We start from the raw sequence: 6,174 nt of genomic DNA, 5'->3' as shown, positions 1-6,174 counted from the left end.
AGGGCAGTGGCGCACGATTTCAGACCCTTCTGGCTCGCCGTCGAATGCAGATAGGCCATGAATACATCAGAAAATGTCACCAAATAGCTACGCACGACACTGGATTTTTTCGTCTGTCGCCTCTCTAACTGCACCGAATTCACCATACGGAAATAACCTGACTTTAAACCACCACTTGATTAATACTTAGATACAAAAAACCTGCTGATTCCAGCTTGGAAGCTTTATGCAGTCTTTCAACCCTCAAACATTATATTACATTGCAGGATTGTAAATAAATATATGAACAATCGGGAAAACTGTATGTGATCAGTGAGCGCTTCAGAACCAAGCCGACCATTCTGAGTCCTGCTCAGCTCAGAGCCCAATCCAATATAGTTCGGCGTTGACCAGTTTGCACTGGTAAAAATCGCGAAACTGGACACTTTGCGACACTCGCGATTTCACAGCGATATCGGCGATCCAGCGCAATTATAAAATTAGAACTGGACTCGAAACATCCAACCGCTCAGGCCAACGGCATTCATCATTACTTTATAAATATCCAGCATTGTTCCGAGCCATCAAGAGCAACCTTAACTAGTGTCGCATGTGGATCCTTCAATCAACTCCAGCGGGTTTCTAGCCAGGCATTTTTCGCGAAAAGCGCTTGATTCTAGTATGAAGTTTTGCCTGTAAATCTTCAAACAAAACCACAGTTTTGACTGGAAAATCTAAAAAACTGAACCGTTTCAACCAATTGGGCAATGGTTCAAGTGGCGTGACTTAAAGCAACGCAATCGGATATATTCCGGTCGATTAAAAAATCCATTCAACACATTGTAGACCGGTTGATGAGCTGTGCTGAAGTGCAAACGTGCTGTTTTCCACTTGTAAATTTTTATAGCCAGCCATTGCAACTCGAATTACGTTTGCCCAATTTCCCCGGGCTACTTTGCTAACCATCTTAACGAAAAGCCATTAAACCGTAGAATAGCACAGAAAGTTGAACTTTCCTTTCGAAGGGAAAACTCAGTTCACTGGCGAAAACAGTGCGCTTTCCACGAGGAAACTTCGTCAGCGCCCTCTCCACACAAAGAGCCAATGCATCGAGGGAAAATCCGGTCAATATGTGAATCTAAGTTTCTAAATTTAGCAGGAAAATCTAACGAAAGCCACGCTACACATCGATCCAAGCTGCAGATGTCGCTGAAATAGGGAAAAGTGCCAAAGGAACTTTTCCTCAAACGAGTTGCAAATGAACCTTTTTGAAACACGCAAGAAAAATGTTTTTGTTTTCGATTTGCACAACAACCAAAGCAAAACCTACACATTCGAAAAATCCATTTTAAAAATAGAACCTTAAATTCTGCCCAACTTTGCCCATTTTACAAAGCCTTTGCATAGTCTTCTAGACTTTCTGACCAGAAATCACCCTAGAAAACTCCTGGATTTCTCAAGAACAAGAAAGTGAAGCTATATTTGAAGTAATGGGCACTCAACTTTAAGGGTTGCGCTTCTTAAAAAGAGCGATAACTCAGCCTCCCTAGACACAATTAAACATTCATCGGCTTGAACAAACTGCCGAGAAACGCAACTTGTACATTCCCGTTTGGCCGGAAAAGGAGAATTTCCCTCCAGAATCTGCAGGCGATTTTGTAAATATTCTGCCTTCAGATTAGGCTCACTGATTCGCCTCTTGGCTCCTCAATTCTGAGCGGCAAAAATCGATTTATCAACCAATAAACGCACTTCACTCATTTCAAATTTTCCATTTTCCAAATGTATGCGCCTGGTTTTGCATAAATCGGAATACTACCGACCAGATTTGACGTGGGATTTATGCCGGCAAAATAAACCGCGATTTCATTCAATCGCATGATCCAGGAAAACAGGAATCATAAATCACTCGGAACTTTATTAATTCCACAAACAAGACCTTCCTGCTGGCAACAAACGGCTAGATATCAAAATCGCAAAAAGCCCCCAACAGCTTTACATAATGCAATTGTGCATAAAAGTCTTCAAAGGCTTTCGCAGCCGGTCTCTTGGATTGCCACATAAATAATTCACCCACTTGCCTGCATAATCGATTCGCCACTGAGACAAAACACGAAAGTGCAAAAAAAACACCTGCATTTGCCAAAACCGATCCGTTATCGCCGAGTCTGTCCCGTTCAATTTCCAGAAGTGGCGACAAAGCTTTGTTAACCGTCCCGTGGGCAAAATCACTCTTACAAACCGGCTTACTTTTGCAAAATCCCGACTTATTTTCAAAGGAAACGTACCGAATAAGGGCTACTTTCTCTCTAAACCATTCAACTTTGCCGCCCTCATCCAAGACCACCTAGATATAAAGCCCCAGTCAAGGGCGGATCCAGGGGGGGCATGGGGGTCATTCCCCCCCCCCCCCATTCAATTCTCTATCCAACGATGCCAAAACGAATTCTGTGGCTCGAATGGTTCTTGAGAAACTTCGAAAAAAGCAGCGTCATGTTCAAGTGGATTTNGCAACTCAAAAAAATCACACAAATCTAAAACTTCTTGAATTCAAGTATTTTTTGAGAAAACTGCCAACATTTCCGCATCCATGGTCCACTTTCTAAAAAGGCCATTTATTTCTGGCTAGAATGATGTACAAATGAGCATTCTTGCTCATTTTGCCTCCGAGATATGAGCAAAAAGGGCACGGAAAACATGAAATTTTGCAATAATCTTGCGCCACCCTTGCACAGAACGACGATTATTTTTCTAATTTAGACCTTGTATATAGGTGGTATTGCCTCATCTGATCCACTAAGGTGGAATTATGCACAAGGAAAAATCAGCACTTGATTGCAAATCATTCTGTATATTTTTTCCCGCACTCAATCCATCAATTTATCTGTTTATCCATTCTGACCTCCGACGAAATAGCCGGGATTGTGCTCATTGTGTGCATTAAAAGCGCTTATTCGAGGGTTTTATTTGGCTCTTAGGGGGTTGCGAACCGCCGATAAGGGCCTAAAGTACACAAGCTTCCGAAGGGCGAGAAATTCCTGCCGCCAGTGTAACAGGTGACATTTGACGGAATTTGACGAACTCGTCGTTCGAAAAACGGATTTTCGCCCTCGTATCGAACAATATTTTTTATTCGAATAAAGGACATAACACGAGTAATAAGTTATAATAAATAAAAATAGCCCAAAATAAAAGCCGTCAACCACACATCACAGAGTACCTACCTTTGTGATCTGTGCCGCCACTTCATATTTAAAATTAGATGTCAATGCCATTTTTGAAATTGTCATGTTTTGACGTTGGTAATTTTTCAAAAGCATACTTTTGTAAGTATATAGAAGTGAAACAATGAGTGTTAAAAATTCAAGTGCCGCTTTCACGGTATGATGTTTCTGGCAGTTGCATATGTTGCAAGAAACATACGCTATTTACAAAAATCGTGTTTTGCTTGTGGCAACATCGGCGAGTGCAAAAAATAGACCATTTGAACGACTTTGGGACTGAACTCTTAACAAAGTCATAATTTACAAATTGTAAGTAAACTTTAAATTATAATCAATAGTTCTCTATAAACCAACGTAATGCATTAGAAAAGCCTGTCGTTTACTTTTTAATAAAAATACTTGAAAATATTTTATGACAGTGGCACTTCCAATTTGTCAGATTTACTTTTGCGCACATGTGCGTAATAGTCCGTGCGTAAAAGTAAGACAAATGAACAGTAAAGAACAGTGCTTCTTTTCTATCATGGCTTCTGATAGAAAAACGGCACTTTTAGATTCATTCGAACAAAAAATTGATTTGATGCCTGCTTAGATTTGAACATCTCATTCACACCGTGAAAGAATACAACTGAGATTGTTTTGCGCAAATTGTATCCCCGCATTGTTGTTGCAGTTTTAATCCAGCATCCATAAAAATCCGGAAAAATATCATGGATATTTTGCACCACCTAGATAAACCATCCATAACGAGCCAAATAGCAAAAGCACTGGTCATTTTTCACTTGAACGAAAAGTTTCCCCGCCTTGATAATAAAATCGGAGTCGCCGAACGCGATATTTAACAGTGTTGTTTACCTCTAATAAATTCCAGACTCTGCTCGATAAAAACAACGACTTTTTTTCACCTTTTTTACCTTTGATCATGCCTGCGGCTCATACAAGCGAAACGTCCGGTAGAAACACCAACTCTTAAAGTCCGCAATGAGACCGCTCACTTCTCAAAAATAGTTCTGTGTAACATCAAAATCCACTTACCTGAAACAAAGAAACAACAATTAAAAATGCATTATTTAGCACCGAAGCACTTTAATAATAGTGAATTGGGCGAGAAGGTTTGGGACCGCAAGGGACGATTTTAAGGACCGATTTCGATTTGGTTCTTCCGCTTGTACAGCGAAAGGGACAATTTTATTTGCGTTTTCGGCCCGTACTCAAAGCGATATTAAATCGTGACCCGGATTTTCGATCGCAAAATCAACAAACCGTGAGCGATAAAACTATCGCAAAAATGTAAATAATGGAAACGAAAGAAAAATGAATTAAGTTTTAAATGTTTAACAACTGAAGCTCCTAAATCAATCCAGGTCATTTCCAAATTTGCATCACCGATTTACAAAACCTGTCCCAAAGTCTTAAAACGCCCAAAAATGCGCTCATTTTCCGAAACCAGCCAATAAACTAATACATTCGATGGTGTTTTGCCAGTTAATTTTCTGGACGCGACAGCCTGAATGCATTACCGGCCATAATTCACACCTCAAATGGCCGATCCAGAAGGCGAAGACGGAAATAAGAATGGAAGAGTGTAAATTCTAAGGCTCAAATAGCGGGAGTTTAACATGTCCATTGAAATTCCACTGCCATGAATAAATTGTTGATGGTTACACAACGTAATTGAATATGGATGACATGGTTTTGGCCCAAATGGCCCGATAATAAAGCAAAGCTGCCCTTTCAGAACGCGAAACTTCTCGAGTTTCACCGACGATGACTGAAAAATTATGCGAAAGTGCGAAGATCAATTGTTTCCAGTCCAACTCCTGGAAAAAACTCTGCAAATTCCCTTGTTTGGTTTCAGTTTAATGGAAACATCGCCGCAAACATCCATTTAATTTGCCAGTTTCCTACCGTAGACTGGCTCTCCATGCCATACTCTCCGCATTCATTTTTCAACTACAATCTTGTAGAACCTATTAAGGCCTTAAGTCTCGAGCCTTTTATTCCCTGGATAAAGGCCGGCCTCCGTTCCAGGCTCGGTTCAAAAGGCCAAAAAAGCATCGCGCTTTAGACGGGGCATTTTTGAACGTCTCCTTTTATCTGGGGGCCGAACGCTGTATTATCTGGAGATATTTCAGATAAAGACCGGAGTTATTCAAAATTGCACTTTCCTTGTTTGGTCTGGAGCTTTTAAAATGAATCCGGGAGGGACCGATCTGTATTTTAATCCGCTAATTTATTCAAGTCCTAATTGAGCACATTTTCGGTGGCCGGATTGCTTGAAGCTCAAGTGAAATTGAATGGCTGGTTAAGTCTGGCAAATTCTACCTGGATCGAATTTCTTTCTTTCGTTTCGTCCACAACTGCGGTGAATAATAGAGAGTTATTGGACATGCTAAATACTGTCATGCAGTACTAATGTTATTCCTTATTTTAATACTGCCTTTGCGTTATTTCTGTAACGAAATGATAGTTATTGGGATGCCTAGTTCACTGCTTTCAGTATTAAACATGTGTTATTGTGTAACCTAACCTTACACAATTTATTATTAATCATTTTATGTTGGTGTATTTGTATTTCTTACCTTTTCAATTGGAATTTGGTTGCTGTTGATCATTTACGCTTAATTGTTATAATGAAGGAAATTCTAGAAGCCGCAGTCATAGGCGGAGCAAGTGAAAATGAACTTGAATATTACATTTTTGATAATACGTATATTTATAAACAGGGGTGGTTATCAGGCTGAGGAAAGAGAATATTTTTATTTAGAACAAATGTCCGATGAGTATAACTATGTCCTGAAGTGCATACTACTCAAGGCTTAGTGGAGATTCGAGGAACAGATACGATAAACAAACTTTTACTTGCAAGGTGTACATTATTGAATTGCAAAAATCTAAGTTCTGAAAAACACGACTTGAATATTCTTCAGTTAGGTACATCAGTTTGAACTGACTCACTAACACAGCTTCC

General features: G+C 39.9%; 1 protein-coding gene and 1 long non-coding RNA gene across 5 annotated transcripts in view; one reads left to right on the top strand and one right to left on the bottom strand.

The window, feature by feature from the left end:
- The window catches only part of LOC109539444 (potassium voltage-gated channel protein Shaker), a 71,458-nt gene that overhangs the window by 59,901 nt on the left and 5,383 nt on the right, over window positions 1–6,174 (bottom strand). The window lies entirely within an intron of this gene.
- LOC125505352 lies at window positions 3,276–4,091 on the top strand. The gene is made up of 2 exons (XR_007282116.1): window positions 3,276–3,512; window positions 3,877–4,091. It is a non-coding gene; the product is annotated as an uncharacterized LOC125505352 (long non-coding RNA).

The sequence above is a fragment of the Dendroctonus ponderosae genome, unplaced genomic scaffold (genome assembly GCF_020466585.1).
Source record: "Dendroctonus ponderosae isolate FM_Combo_2020 unplaced genomic scaffold, Dpon_F_20191213v2 Dpon_F_20191213_8, whole genome shotgun sequence".
In the NCBI taxonomy this organism is placed as follows: Eukaryota; Metazoa; Arthropoda; class Insecta; order Coleoptera; family Curculionidae; genus Dendroctonus; species Dendroctonus ponderosae.
The sequence above is the reverse complement of the archived record's forward strand: the minus strand, read 5'-3'. Positions and strand labels throughout refer to the sequence as shown.